At 43.0% G+C, this 16,740-nt stretch overlaps 1 long non-coding RNA gene across 1 annotated transcript in view; it reads left to right on the top strand.

Annotated features, from left to right (window-relative positions):
* The window catches only part of LOC138249089 (uncharacterized), a 162,144-nt gene extending 145,636 nt beyond the window's left edge, over window positions 1-16,508 (top strand). Inside the window, exons 2-3 of the long non-coding RNA XR_011194709.1 lie at window positions 6,432-6,484; window positions 16,471-16,508. This is a non-coding gene — a long non-coding RNA (uncharacterized lncRNA). The remainder of the gene's footprint in view (window positions 1-6,431; window positions 6,485-16,470) is intronic.
* The last annotated feature ends 232 nt before the right edge of the window (window positions 16,509-16,740 follow it).

The following is a 16,740-nucleotide window of genomic DNA, read 5'->3' as shown; positions in this document are numbered from 1 at the left end:
CGCTAGGGAGAGGGGAGGATAGTGCTATTTCTGTGTGAAAATGGTCCTCTCCTGCTCTCTCCTTGTCACGCAGAGCAGTGTAGCATTTTTGGCTGCTGCACTGCGATGCCTTACACCTTTCAGAATCTCGGCCATAGTATGTTACATAATTCAAATAGGCAATCTCTATTAAAACTATATTACTACTAAGAAATACACATTTTTCAGAAATCAACAAGAGTACAACACCAGTATCCATGAAACCCATTTTGGAATCTTGAATCCAGTGTGCTTCACTACTGTAAACCTCTACATCTCCATATTACCTTTGAACATGAAAATGATTAGCAAAAAGAAAATAATCATGAAAACATTGCTGTAAGCCTAAAGGTATGGCCTGTGGACTGAACATTATGGCTCACTGTAGGCATCATATAAGCCTAAACGCATGGTCTGATGCCAACCATTATTCCCCAGCCACCACAAGGGACTAAGCAGTGCTAGGCACAACCTTCACCTTGAAAAGCGAACCTCTCCATCAAAGCACTATCCATGAACCTAAATACCTAGAACTGCCAGATTTTAAACCTCACCGACCACTTAGAAACAAGAGGAGTAATCATAGCCATTGCCTTTTACAAACCGAACAACATCATTAAGGCGCTAATCATAAGCCTGCAGGCATAGCCTGGGAGGAGGCCTCATGCCTCACTCTTCACAAGGAAAGAACCAATAATATGAGTGCATGCATACTGACCATGGATATCGAATCAAAATCCATGAATCTGAAAACCTGATCCACAGCCAAGCCCTATACATCACCTACCTCAAGAAATTAACCTAGAGTAGGCACACCGTCTGGTCCTTCAAGAGAACATCACCATTGAAACACTATCCATGCACCTGAATACCTGGCCTATAACCAGCCTTTACATTACAACCACCATGAGAAAATAACCAGGGGTAGGCACAGCTTGTTACACGGTAAAGCGACCACATCAACATCAAATCACTATTCTTGAGCCTGAAAGCCTGGCCTGTAGCGAGGCCTCACAAATTCACCTACAAAAAAGGAACAACTAGGGGTATGCATGGTCTTCAGCCTCACATACTGAACATGACCATCAAATCAACATTCATGAGTCTAAAAGCATAGTCTGCAGTGATGCCTTCAGCCTCAACCCTCACAAGGGAACAAGTTGAAGTAAGCAAGGTCTTTGGCTGTGAAAAGCAAACAACACATCAAACGGCTTGTAGCAATACCTATCAATCTAGTCACCTACCACAAGGGAACAATCAAGGATAAACACAGCCTTTGGTCATACAAATCAAACTTCAATATCAAAATAGTATGCATGAGCCTAAAGGCATTTATATTCACAAATGGATTTACGAGTGGTAGATATATGAGTGTGGAGTCTCTGGACATACAACAACAGCTCCAGTGAATAATTTGTAAAAACTTAAGTACAATGGACCTTTGTCAGGAGGCTACTGCAGCTTTCATCACCCATTGCCCCTTCCAGAGCTGCCAATGGCAGGACCAACACAATTAACCATGAAACACCCCTAGAAGTGTGACAATTCAGTTCTCAAATATACATTAACATTGACTAATACTTGTTGCCCAAGCCATTCTTGTCACTTTGGGTGGCAGGTATTAGTCATTTTAATGTATATTTAATTGTTTAAAAACTGCTGTTCTGCTCCTCGCAAAAATCGACACACAATGCAATGTGGCATGTGTTGGTGTTGAAAATAAAGTGCCAGTGCTGAGCATCGAAAACCACTGGCTCAAATTAAGCACTGTGCAGCTCCTGCTGGCTCTCCAGCCAGAACCCACTGTTATGTAATTTCTTTGCTCCCAACTGGACCACAGCAGCATTTATCTCTGTTCCCTCTAGAGTGGGTGAAAAGTTGTTATCTCTGTATAGGAGAGTGTGGGGATAAAGTTTCTATTCCCTGCCTGTACTCTCCTGGGCATGGAACACCACTGTCCTTGGGGATGAGTCCTCAGGACACAATGACTATATTGAGTCATCAGGCACATCTACGGCCCACTGCCCATCTCCTAAAACATAATCCGCATTAAGGGATGGGTCCCTGGAGCCGAAAAAGAGCCTGGGAAGGGGGCTGTGTGTCCCCCAATACTATTTAAAGTGGCCCTAGGGAAAGGCATTCCTATGGCCAAAAGAGGCTCAGGGAGGGGATGTGCATTCCCTTCCAATATTATCAAATTCCTCCGGGGGATGGAATCCCAAGGGACCAAAGAAGGCTCAGGAGTGTGGGCCACATCTCCCTCCCCACAAAAATTTAAACTATTAACCCCCTGGGCCCTGGCTCACCTCAGGGTTTGAGTTTTGAAACAGAGAGGAGCCCTTATTATTTTATACCAGAGACACAGATCCCCAGATCCTCCAGGTTCACTGGTGCTGATAAAAAAAGTAACCACCTTTGGTACTCTGGGACCACCCAACCAGACCTAGAGTGGCAGAGTATCCCTACCCTGCACCTTATATTTTTTATACTTCTTTGTAGTCCCTTCCAGGAGCCAAGTTCGACCCTTGGGACCCCTTCCCCGGGGGCCTGCCACACATTTTTTAGGGGAGGGTTGTACATAGCCCACCTCCCCAGGCCTTACTTGGCCCCAGGGAAGCCATCCTACAGGGCCCATTGCTTAACTTATGGGGATGGGGGCATGCAGCTCCCTCCCTGGTCTGTTTTCGACTCTGCGGGCCCCATCTGCTGGGGCCCAGCCATATTGTAAATGGGGAGAGGGCATGCAGCCCACCTCCTGGGGCCAATTTCTGGCCCTGGGGACCTCAGCTCCCAGGGTCCAGCCATATTAAACAAGCATTTGCAGTGCAATGCAATGGGTCCTGCATTTGCTCAAGGTAGAGCAATTAGCGTTGTAAATTCCTAATGGAATTTTCTTGCCACACAAACTGAAAATAAAAAGTAAAACAGTTGACAAAAAGGAACCGATTCAAACCGCCGAGGTGAGACCGAAGAGAGAGACAAAAGGAAAAAGAACTTTGCTTGCAGTCAAAGTTATCGGCAAAAGTGCAATTATCCATGTAACAGGATCGATGGTCAAGGCGGTCACAAAACCGCCCTAAGGAGGGACAAACGTAAAGCTTTTACCAATGACAACAAAGGATTTTTGAAAGGCAAGCCCTTGAACAAGTAATAGTGATGGGCGTGCGGTGGGCGTGGTTAAAAGCCCAGATACATAGCAACACGTTGGAAAAGCAGAGCTTGCGTGCTGCTAAGCTCGACCAAAAAGGGAAGGGGGCATGGAGCCCTCCTTCTAGCGGCCATTATTTGCCCCAGGGAACCTATCTCCAAGGGCCATTTCAATTAATAATTTGAGCCCCAGGGAACCCCTCTTTTGAGGCCCAGCCATATGATGAAGGGGGAGAGGAGCATGCAGCCCCCCTCCCCAGGCCAATATTGGCCCGGGGACCCCATCATCCATGGCCTAGCCGGTATAGAGTGGGTGCCATGGAGCCCTCCCAGGGGACCCACTGCATCTTTGTTGGGGGATGCGGGGGAACCCACTGCCCCCATGGCCCCAGCTGACTCCCCGCCTTCAAGTCCAGCTCACTGCAGGCAGGAGCAATTTTTACATTTGTTTTCCTGCCCGCACTGAGGCAAATGAAACATCTGCAGACTTAGGGCTTGATTTAAAACTCGGTGGACAGACAACACTGACGGATATCCTGTCTGCCGAAATCTAAATACTATAGGATAGAATGGGATTTAAATTTCGGCAAACAGGATATCTGTCACTGTTGTGACGGAGTAACCCATTTGTTGAGTTCTAAATCAGGCCCTCAATCCTCAATAATTTTACTGCAAAAGTTACATTGATATTACGAATGATGATATTAAAGATATCATACATCTGTGGTAATTAGCAGTGCTTTGAAAGGGCGTGAGTTATAGTTACCTTAGGGCACAAGTTATATTTACCTCAGCTAACTAACTGCTGAATTTCTGTGGTTTTGTGCGAGTAAACTCAAAACTTAACTATAACGTCCCTGTAACCTTTGTTTTTTAAGTGAAAATATATACATATGCATAGGAAGAGAGAGACAGAGGGAGGGAGGGAGCGAGAAAAAGATGATACATAATGATTAACTGTTCAATAGGGTACAACTTTACCCTCAATAGGTTCTGGTAACATCGTAGACCGCAAAGGGGAAAGTGATTTGTAATTTTCACTAAAACCCTGAGATCGCTACATAGGGCCATATTACGCTTGTTACCTGCCATACCTTTTTTTTAGATATATGTTTATTTTTGGGTGTTTAGCTTGAAAACGTTGGTTTCATGAAGTACAACAATGAACACTCAATGGGATCAGGATATTTTGATTTCCCTTTCATAAAGACATTGATGATTAAACAATTGTCAGTTGTCGAAACAATCGAAAATGATGAGGGACAGTGGATTTTTAAATGCTGTGGCTGGAGCTGTTTACCATTAATTATGGATTTATGGCATTTGCCACATAATTGGTTACATAATTTGCAGATATTTCAAAGCATCTTTTCTAGTGCATGATAATAATACTGCCAAAGAATGGGCTACAGAATTTGCCTTTCTGCTGCATAAATTAGATAGTATTGACAATAAATCAGATAACCTTGCTACAATCATCTAAGTGGTCCTGAAAATGATTTATTTCTACAATGTGGTTTGCGGACTGTCTTTATGATCATGACACTCATTTTCACAGGGAACTGTGAAATATTTCCTACCTTTAATGGATCCCTATGTACCCTGCATGACCTTATTAGACTATAGGTTTTCTAACCTTCATTTTGTGCAATACAAGGGGCCAAAAATGGTACTACCTTTGTATGTTTCAGCTGGAACCATAACAGTTTTTACTGTATTTTTTTCAGTGAATGTCGTTATTTTTTATCATGTGCATAACTTCCAATACCCAGTGCTTGACTTAATTTATTTGCTTTTTACTTTTTTTTCTGATTTGCAAGCTTAGTTTGGTGCTGCAAACCTAGAACAAGTATCATACCCAGGCTTTGCAAAACCAGGGCAAGCTTTTCCAACCCATGCAGTCCTTTTGAAAGTTTACGTTTCTGAAGCCGCATCCACAGATGAAGAACCTTGCATTGTATTTGCAGTAGCCTTTTTGGTATCCATGGATCCTCAACACCTACAAATGCAACTGGAACCATTTTAGGCATTGGAGTTCTGCAAATGCCAAAACGAATCTATCGATTTCGTAGTTATATATTTTTTTTATAATTACTCGATGTCGGAAACATTGAAGCCCCACTCCCTTCACTAAGACCTAGGGGTAATGGTGTTCCAACAATGATCCCCTTAAATGGCAGAGGGACCATGTCCTGCACCCTGAAATGGCTTCCACATGAGAACTTTTCACTTGCAGCAGTCAATCAGATCACTTGGATCTAGGGTACCAACTATGGTACTGTGAAACTGCAGAAAGGGATGATGGAAGAATCAGGTTCCTTTTTTTAAATTTCTTGGTTTCTGAAGGATTAACGGATCACAAATAGCACAGAAATACAAAAATGGTAATGCCTTACAGTCCTCTCTGCAACTTTATTAGACACATACCTCAAGAATTAATGAGTGGACTTCTACCAAACCAAACAAAAACACTGTTTCTGAGTACAGTTCTAATGGAAGGGTGTAGTATGCCTCAACTTCCCCAGACTTTTTGAGAACCCCTTCTATGAGAATAACTGAACGAACATACATTTATTGACTTACCAAAGTTGGTTTGATATCAAAGTGTTCCATCTTACTGCACTTCACAGAAGTGTTGATTTGCAAAGCCATTTCTGCAAATCCCACAAATCACCTTTGGAATATTATCATTTAAGGGAAGAACTAAAAGAATAAACCACATATTGTCAAGTTGACTTGCAAAAGTATCATCACAGGTTATTATATGAAGCAACACATGATGATCTCTGGGCTGTTCATTTTGTGGCCAATGCCACAAGATGTTTGTTTGTAACTTGATTTCTGCAAATAAAGAAAACATTGGTCACCAATAGTAATGTGTGGACAATATTTTTTTAAGTACACAACTATGTTTTAATGTGGGTGCAAATGTCCTTGTCCCTTCTTGTGGTTGCGAAGAAGGCATAATGCATAGTCCAGACAGTATGAGCAGAAAGAAAAAGGATTTGAAAGCTAGTAAGCCACTCACGTGCCACATACTCAGTAAGATCATCCTGATATTCAGCTATCCTATTATTACATTCACACTCATACACTGAGGGAGTGAGACTATCCTCACTTGCTTAGGGGGCATAAAATATTCAATCTTGAGAAAAAGGCATTGTGAACCCATGACTAGGACGAGTAGTGGTGGGCAATGTGGTAGTTCTCGCTTCACAAGCCTCTCAAACAAATATTTAAAAGTGATAACATACCTTTTCTTTCAGTGACCCTACAATTGGAGTGTGAACTTTCTGCCCTGTGGATGACAAGCTGTCTGGTAAGGGGTTTACAACAGCATTATGTTCTCAAAATGATCTTAGAACAAGTGAACGTGCAACACTCTTGGTGATGGTCATGCTTACCTGGCACATGCTTAAAGAGAATGAATATTTCATGGGTGGCCTTTCGGAGCCTTTGCCTCTGTAGCACCTTTATGTGAAAATTTGTCCGTAAAATTCAGTATTTTTTTCAAAACTTTCACAGAAGACCACCCCACCCACTCTCAAAATCACCATGGAGGAAATCACACCTTCTTGCTGTTCTCCCTAGCTTCAATTTGCTGGTTATTATGTCCCATCAATTAAAACAAAAAGATCACCCACCACAGATATGACATTGCAGTTACTTTGCATTTTCTAAATATTTTCTCCATGAATATGTAACTGTGCACAGGCTGCACGTAGTCTACACCAACATGGCCTTGCCTTATCTCTGCCACCATGACCAAGGAGCCAGTAGGAATGAGCAACCACTAAACGCAAATTGAAGTAAAGGTTACTTCCTCAGGTGTCCCGCGGTGTACACTGCAGGGCTTCTGGATTCTAAATATCTCCCATCTTGCATTCTGTATTTTTTTCCGTGATGGCGAAATGACTCCTCAGCTGAATGATTCTTTTGATGTACCGGATCTGTGTTCCACTGCCCTCCCACTCACTCCTCTGAATGACAGCTTCAGGAAGAAACAAGCAGCAGGACGGCTTCATTTCTGTATTGAATAACAAATCCATCTGTGCTCCAATATGGAAATTCACACACTAATTACGTCCAAAAGAAGCCTGCCTCCCGAATGTGTTTATCTTTCAGGAAGGCAGGATACAAAGTGCATTTGGGGGGTTGCTAACTACATTGTGTTTGTCATGCTACATTGTGTCCCTTATCAATACGGTAAATGGGAAGGGGCACAGAAAATAATAGTCTCCATTATTGATTAGATATTTAGTTGGAAGGAAGTATAAAAGTCAGACTGCATAGTTTAATTTCGAGAAACAGTCTAATTCGTGTAAAAATATAAAGGTCCAAACAATTTACTGAAGAGGGACTCCCACAACGAGCCGACCTTTTGTCGCAACACAGCGGAGCAAACACATTTTCTGTGCATTATGTAAGTGAGAGAGAAAAGCAGTGTGCAGTCTATCAAGCATAGGTTTTGTACTAGAAGGGTATCTTTCCAGTATAAAAACTATGCCTTCACATAGTTGAATACTTTTCTTATTTTGCAAATGTGCTGTACTGTGCACCACACATGCAAAGTTGGAAAAGCGTGGAGGCTTTTGAAACTTACTCCACTGTTACATTTGTCTTGAAGAGGAATAATTTTTTGGGCCAAATCCATCAAAAGTTAGTAGAAAGGGATTTGTATCAAAACCCATGAGTGGCTGCATGGGAATGTCAGTGTTCCACCTATGGGATGCCCTCTTGATGCAAAGTAGGGCACAACTCTTGCTTCACTTTTGGAGGCAAACCCTGTGCAAGGTGCCAGAAATTTTCCTCCTACATGTACATCGGCACCCCCGATGGATAATTAAAAATCCTGCATCCTTGTATCCATGCACTTAGCAGAGACACTTTATGATGAACATCAATTAACGACAGCCAGGGTTAGCAGCTCCTATTCCGCTTGCTCTTTGCTAGATCTGGCACTGCTCTTGCTACCCCTAAATCTCAGAGGTCAGGAAGGAATGGCAGGCATGAAAAGTAAGCACTTTTCCAATATTTACTTTTTTTATGTAGTGGTCCATGCCACTGACCTAGCTTCTCAGGAGCAAGCAAGAGGCAGTTGTGTGATGAAGGCTTGGGGAAAAGCTTAACTCTGTGACATCACAGGAGTCGAACAGTGTGCGATATCGATTCCCGAACACCTGAATTTTATTTAGGGGAATAAACATCCATTCAGACCACAGAAAACTGTATGCTGCTGCAGCCATTGTTTACTGTGTGTCATTACTACCAGAGAAAAGGTACTTCAAATCGCAAAAACAGAGATGAATGGTTTGCAGTAAACCGACTTACGGGTGGTATGTCATTTGCTTTCTTGATCACATTTTCTTTAACCTTTTTATCAGCTGTTAAATCACTTTTGTGAAGGACTACATCTTTCAAGCAACACATCTGCGTACAACCTCTGTTGCATTCAATAAAAGATTGAGGCTGATTATGCTCTGGCCCATAATATTACTCCTCTTCCTCTGACAGATCTTTTTAGGAGTCTTAAGAGGTAAAAGGAGTCAAAATCAACACTTTCAAATCAATTAACAGTGTAGCCTATTTGGTCACACATTAAATCTTGGTGACAGAAAATAAAGTTTACCGGTTTATTCAAGGACACAATTATGTAAATGAGTCCCAGAAACTTGCTATATAAATTCAAAATCACCAAAGGTGAAGTAAAGCATGGAATCAGATTCATTTGTACAAGCATAAGGCATACAAGGATCTCAGTTGCAGCAATACAAAAGATGAGAGATTATGGTGGTCTGTGTACAACACACAGTCCTCTTGCCTGATCATTTGAATACTAATTTAGTCCAAGTATTCCAGCTAAGCTATAGGGGAATCCTAATTATCTCTTAGGAAATACAGGAAATGATGGAGTCAATAGGAAAGTGTCAGCATAGCAGAAACCTCTGTAGAGTCAAAGTCTAGAAGAATCTGCTCTCGCCAAAGGGCAAATGGGGTCTGCTTTCATCTAGCTAAATGAATACCAATTAAACCTTGCAGAATGTTTGAGAATCCATGTCACCAACACCAGCAGTTTTCCATCTTCCATGCACAATTGAAATTGCAAGTCCCTTAAGTTCTCATCCCACGAGTCAAACATCAGGATGAACGTGAGAGCCCCTAGGAGCACAGTATCTAAATAGGAGTCCTCCTTCTCAGTTCACCAAACAATCCTCTCGCAGCCTACTATCTCAGATACAAAAATGTCTTTCATTAACTATAAACTAAGATAGGTGCATCTTCAAAATAAAAAAATATTGCAATGCAAACAAACTCCACGTTGAAGGTTAGACACATATCAACATTTTAGGCCTTTAGTTAAGCTAGCTTAGTATAATACTTCAATGCACATTCAAAATACATGATTATACATGCACCTTCAATTAAAATTTCAATAAATTAGAAATAAGCATAATTATACGTAGGTACCTTATTCAAAATACATGAGCACAAATGTGCACAAGTATTACAATCAAATCTTGTAAAAATCACCATTTAAACATTCTTATATATGAATTATTAATCTTCTACTGTGAAGGCTCCTCCAAGAATACATTGGATGCTTCCCTTAGCATTAGTAGAATTAAAGCACACAATATATGTATTGTTGACTACAATTGTGTTTCACTCCTGCAACGCATAAAAGCACAACCAAAGGTGTGCGTTCTCAAGGCCTGGCTACTCTCGGGTGCAATACTGTCGTCCAATATTTACATTCTAAATATTTTGTAGCAGAATTTAGGGGAGTGAAGTCCTGAGGCTGACAGGACATTGAGATTCGCTGGAAGAGCATCACGTTATTAGTGAGTCATTAGCCCACCCAAACTTGAGAAATGATTTCTGACATAGAGGAAGCAGATCTGCGTTTAAAATGCCAGAGTTTCTGCTCTACTGCCACTTCTGCACAACGCTTTCTATATTTTTTGTGTTCTAGCCTGCTTCATTAACAAGCATGACACTCGGTGGCAATGAGCACATTGGCCCATTGTTAACCATATAGATTATTATTCTAATACAGACTCAACCACGAAAAATAACTAAATATAGCATACTTTTCAGGTTGCTCAATGACATATTTATATCATTTGACCATAGTATATTGAAATAATTTATGCAAATTAGTAAGAGAAGAAATATTAGTTGCATCGTCTAGGCATACATTGTCATTATTTGTGAACACTGTAAATATAGAACACATCGCACTGTTTTGTTTTTCAATTTTACCCTCAGTAATTAAAGGTTTGTGCAATTATTCCGAAGCAGAAACCAATCCCTGCTATAGGAACGTTCTCAAGAGCTCCATGGCAGTCAGAGGTTACTGGCCTCAAAACTTACTTATTAGAGTATTTTACCAGGTTTCCTGGGACTTAACCTGACTCTAGAGCATACACTAAGCACCAAATACACGTTTTTTTTTAACCCTTAGCATCTATGAGGATATTACTGATAATGCCTAGTGAGCACGGAGAAGACAATCTAAGCTGTCCCTGGGGAAACTTTTAGGTACACCTTGCAAATCAATTCCATATTAGTTGAAGGTGTTCACTCTTGCAGGGGAGATTGGGTTTGGTAAATCTCTGGCGTAGGCCAGCACTTGCAATTATGTTCCTTCCTGTGAGTGAGAACATCATTCGTCAGCTTGCTTTCCTTTGGGTTGCACAGTATCTTTGTCTTTTGTTTGATTGTGGTAGTGCAGATAGCTTCCGTAGTGTCTTCTTGTGTTTGGCAGCACAATGCTGATCTATGTGGTGTGCTCTACATGGCCCACAGAGTGCAGGTGTCAGCTCCTACCACCTGGTGTCCAAGTAGCCATTACTGTGCAAGTGTAGATTAATAGGTAAGTTGAGGCAGAACCAGCAGCAGGTGAGGAGGCTGCTTTTGAGTTGCGGTGATCACAGGAAGGTGAATCTTGCAGGTTGGGGTCTTCCCCTAACCCGGACACAAAGCTCACCACCCAAATAAGCTACACAGCACCCTTGATTCCTTCCTGAGGATCACAGACAGTTGTCTTGGTTTTCCTTCAGGTGTATGATTACTTGTGAGGAAATGCCTCTTTTTGCATGTTCACCCCCACATTTTTAGACCGATGCTGCTGGTTTTTCAACTTTGAGAGTGCACTGAGGCCTGCTAACAAGAGCTCTGTGCCAGTGTCCTAACCCTATACAAAGTACATGTCAAATTGGCTGCACTCAATTGGCAAAGACTGACTTACTTATAAGTCCCTTGTATATAGTACCCAGGGAATGTAAGGCAGAGTGTCCACTCAGGGCTGCATCACTGTTTGTGCCACCCTTCGTATGACAAGGTAGAAAATGGCTTACAGCATGCCCTGCGGACTCGAAGGACATCGTTTTCACTGCCAGTTCGACTTTGCCTTTGAAACCAATGTAAAGCCACCCTATCCCTTAACATGAGTGTCAACTCAGGGCTGCAGCACTGTTTGTGCCTCCCTTTGTGTGACAAGGTAGAAAATGGCTTACAGCATGCCCTGCGGACTCGAAGGACATCGTTTTCACTGCCAGTTTGACTTTGCCTTTGAAACCAATGTGAAGCCACCCTATCCCTTAACATTATAGATAAGTCTCCCCTAAGGAAGGCCTATGGAGCCCTATGGCCTCCTGCCATAGGGCTCCTTAGGCTTTCCTTGTTATGAAAGACATACGTTTTTCAATATATCTTAATAGCAACATTTTCAAATTGTTATTTTATGGTGGGTAAAGTTAGAAGCCCCATAGACTATCACAGAGTTACTGGGTGGCATACCAACCTGGCTAACTTCTAAATGGGACTACATAACTGAGTCATAAAAGGTATCAAATGAATTGTGACACTGAATGTGACTTGATGGTCAAGTTAAATGACACTTTTGAGGCTAAGCAACTTTTAGAAAGTTGCCACTCTGTGCCTCTTTTAGTCCAGTAGCCCCATGAAGGCATACACAAAGAAAAAGGTTTCTGCCCACCTGCGGAGATGTGTGAACAACTGCCAGGCTCAAGAAGAAAAGCAGTTGCTGCAGAGCGAGGTGTCATCTTCTCTGCCAGTATGGACACTCAGGGGGTTAGCCCAGAAGGCAAGTTTCAAAGGGGAAGCTGCCTTTGATGGGCCGCCAGCCATAACATCCCTGAGCAGGATACCTTTTGTTCTTGTAGACAGTATGGAGACAGGGCCAGCAATGGGAAACTTCCCCTCCAACTGGTTTTACTGTGGACGTGTTGCCTACAGGTAGCCACACCTCCAAGATAGGCTACCAAGCTTCTGATGTCCGAGGAAGGGTCACATCATCTTCAAAGGGGCAAGAATATGGCATTCTGGAGTAGCCAGATGCCACACATCACAGCAATATCATCACTAGGTAGGAGGGGACCCAGTAGCCCATTGGCTAGTGATTGCATGGTCCCCACAGGGCACTTAGCTCAGATAAATGTGGCACCTCTAGCAGCCTTACCCTCAGATCATGCTGGAGTTGAAAAGGAGGACTGAAGAAGGAGTGCCCTGCTGCCCTTGGACCCACACAAAGAGAGGCTGCACGGTCAGAAGGACTGCACCTGCTGCACTTTGAGCTAGCAAAGTTTGGACAGTGTCTACAGCTCCTGACTCAGGGAAAAGTTGATTACAGACATCCAAAAACAGCAGTGTCTCCAAGGATCAGTCGACTGTTTTCCTGGTACCATCTCCAGGGACACAAGAGCTGAAAGAGCCCAAACCAACAAATTGGTTGCCACTGAAGATATTTTGCTGCTACCAGTCGCCAGGCAGATCAGCGATGGCCAAAGCCTGTACTTGTGTTTGCCAGACCTGGAAGTGCTATCAGAATCTGAATTTGTCATACCCATGGGGCACTAGCCCCCACCAAGGGATTTTGCCCCAACCGTCGTGTAGAGTGACCTGTAGCCCAGCATAGGCAGTCCTCTTACTACAATATAGAAGACTTTAGGAGACCCCCACCTCTGTGGCCAAGTTCACCCTTCTTCACCTGAGGAGCACCCACTAAGGCACCTCCATTGACTGCACCACAACACAAGGGTCCTTTGAGCATCTTTTTGTCTGCATCCCTCAGCATCAGGACTATTCAGTTGGTGTTCATGGCGGTCAACCTGTAAAGTTTTGATCTTGCTTTAAAAACTCTCTGGAGGTCAAGCAACTGTCCAAAGTATCCTTTATGGCAACAAAGACCTCTGTCCTGGTGTACTTGGTCACCCAACTTGGGGTGAAGATGCCGAACTAATTGTTTCAAACTTTTCAAAAGTTTACAAACTTTTTGTTGGCCAATGCTTGTTTTCAGTTGATATAAAGGTTATTTATTTGTTCTAAAATCTGTGTCTTCAGCAACCTGAGGTGAATTTTGGTGATCAAGGTCTCCAAAATTCCTAAGTATATAATCTATTTTTATACATTTGTGTCTTGGTTCTTTCATGTTGTGTGACATTCTTATTTTGTTGTTTGGTGCTATTAAATGCTTTACACATTGCTCATTTGCTAAGCGTTACTGATCGCAGCCACAGCTAAGCTTAAGCTTAAGTAAATGTACCTGACTGTATCCACAATTGTATTTGAGATTGTACTGCACAATAGGACCTCCCAGCCATATCATATAGTACACCCAGTTCATCACATTGGTGCCTAGATATGGGATCCAGAACTTGTGTTTAGCTATACCAGACAACTAACAAAGTCAGTAACCGACTGGAAGAGATTGCCAAGTCAGAAAGTGAGAAACATTTTGGCCAAGTTCGGATATTTACAAAGGCTTCTCCTTCTAAGAAGAAACATTAAAAGGTTGCAAAAAGTGTTTTCCACTAAAATCTCCAAGGATGGAGAGCAAAGAAATTGACTTGGCCACCTTGCCCAGATTGAAAATCAAAGAGTTGAGGGCTTTGTGCAAGCAGAGAAAAATTCTTCCAGGGGTGTCAGCCAAGAAAGATGACCTGGAGAAAGTCCTCAAAGCTTGGGAGGAGGTAGGGAAAGCATAGGTCCTGCTGGAGGATGAGATAATCCCTTAGAGTGGCGATGAGGATGACAACAATGATCCATTCACCGATAGGGACCAGTAGAGTGTGGTCTTCACAATTCGTTCAAGTCATGACTACCTGTCTGGGGGTGAGAGGAGCTTCACATCAGTGAGGAGGCCTACGGACCTAGGAGCGCAGCTTAGCCTTTTGGAGCTACAGGAGATGAAGCTGGCCCTAGAACAGAAAGGATTATCTCCGGAGGAGAGAATGGTCCAGCTGATGATAAGATCCCAGTTGAAGGATGGCAGCAACAGAATGGCAGAGGTAACTGCTGTGGGTGCCTCCGATCCCAGGACAGGTTGCACAAGGTGACTGTTCCTAAATTCACTGGGGGGTGACATAGACAAATGCAGATCATCGGGTGTCCTTACTGTGGGAACCCATTCCAACTGTAGGGAAAGATAGGCTGATTACACTTGAGGATGAGGTGGCAGAGGCTTGCACTCACATGATGGGTGCACTCATTGAACTCTTTAGTCTAACCCTGAAAAGTATAGACACATGTTTAAGAACACACAAAAGTGAGCAACAGAAACATGGGTATATTTTGTAGATGCCTCTGTGAAGTCTCTGCATGGCTGGATTAAGGGTAACAAGGTTGATACCAATGAGGGCTTGTAAAATCACATACTTACCAATTGTTCCTCAGAGAAGTAACACCAGAATCTAGTAGATTCCAAGTTATCTAGCCCTAGAGAGCTTGGAAAGCTAACTGATGAGTGGTAATGCACTGGAGTGATGAACACAAACAAGGAGGAAAGTCCCCCCTTCAAGGGACAGATGGGGGCAAATGTATAAAGTCAGATAGACCCAGAGTCCCCAAAAGACGTCCAAGGAATGGAGCCCAGAGCCACATCTCAATCAAAGAGGAGGGGGTATCAGGGAAATAATTGTGATCCTTCAGAGGCGGAGTATGCTTTTTCTGTAGATTGCCAGGGAAACAAATTGGTGATGCTGCATGCACCAAAAAGTCACCCACGGTGACACTCCAGAGGGGAAAGCCAGTGTAGGGATTGGGGTGGAAGTTGTACCTGGGGAATGCAAGGGGTACTGAAGCCACAATAGTTTCCTGGAGTGGTAAGGAAATTTAACCTTTGGCTCGCCGGCCTGCCAGTGTGATAAAATACAGACAGTTGCCAAAAATGAATGGAGTGGAGGTTCAGACCCTTAGGGTTACAGGTGCCAGTATAACTATGGTTATGACCATGCTGGTTTCCCCAGCCAGATCCTACCTGATGAGGAGGATGAGATAGTCAAAATTGACAATGTGACAAAGTCCCATTCCATAGCTGTGGTAGACTTTGAGTGAAGAGGGGTTACTGGCCCTAAGAAAACATCTGTGTCCCCTGCCTCCCCATTGGAGTGTCTATTGGGCAATGACCTTGAAATGTCTCTCTGGGGACAGGTGGAGAGATGGACTCATGCAGCAAGATTTGTGTCTTCACAAGAGCACAGGAGGCCTTATGGGAACGTAAGGGACTATGGATCCTGAAGCAGTTGTCCAAGTCCCTAGCAACAAGAGAAAGGGCAGGAAGCCTTGGAAGGCTTCTTCAAAAGGTCCTCAGAGCCAGAAGGATCCTGACCATCAGGTGGAGGGCCCGGTCCCGGATGAGGAGGGCGCTGCCTTGAGAGACTTACCTGACTTAGCAGAATTTCAAGGAACAGGTGGTCCCTCCACAGACTACTTGAGCCAGGGGCAGAAAATGTGTTCCACTCTTGAGGGCCTGAGAAAGTTAGCTGTCAGACAGGAGGAAGCTGACGTCAGTGGTACCCATAAGGTATACTGGGAGGAGGGAATCCTGTACAGTGAGGCAAGGGACTTCAAACCAGGGCAACCAGGAAAGTGGTGGTCTCCCAACAGTACATATAATAACTCCTTAACCTGGCCCATGGCACCCCCTTTCCTGGACATCTTCAAATTTCATTAGCTCCACGGATGAAACACGTGTTGACGGACAAGCAAGTTGAAGGTTTTGGGTGTTTTGGGATATGTATTTGTGAATGACGGACAAGCTAAAGAAATTTGAAGATTTTGCTTTTGGAGATGCACATGTGATTTTGTAAAATTTCTGGATGGAACAGTTAATTTGGACTGCTAAATTTCATTTCTGAATAAACGCTTTTCGTAACGCAAGGAAGGACTTTAATGCACATGATAATATTAAAAATAATGTTCTACTGTCTCTTCTGATACATCGATGTACTTTCATATTGATATTGTAATTTTACATGTGTGCCATTACTTATTTCATTACAGAGGTCTAAATGCAGTCACTGAGACTGATGCTCACCCCATCTGAGTACCTTTGACCTGACTTCAGGTTATTGACAAATAGCTCTCAAACCAGGAGCCAAGAAGAGGTCTTCCTTTTCAACCCCAGAAGGCAACTTTTAGTTTGAGGTGATGGCTTTTGGGTTGAAAGAAAATCTGCCACCCTCCAGAGGTTGGTGAATAGAATACTTTCAGGTCAGAAAATGTTCTGTGCAGCACATCTAGATGATATTGTTGTCTATAGTTCCATCTGGG

Source organism: Pleurodeles waltl, chromosome 8, assembly GCF_031143425.1.
Source record: "Pleurodeles waltl isolate 20211129_DDA chromosome 8, aPleWal1.hap1.20221129, whole genome shotgun sequence".
Lineage (NCBI taxonomy): Eukaryota > Metazoa > Chordata > Amphibia > Caudata > Salamandridae > Pleurodeles > Pleurodeles waltl.
This window is presented reverse-complemented; position numbering and strand designations above follow the sequence as displayed.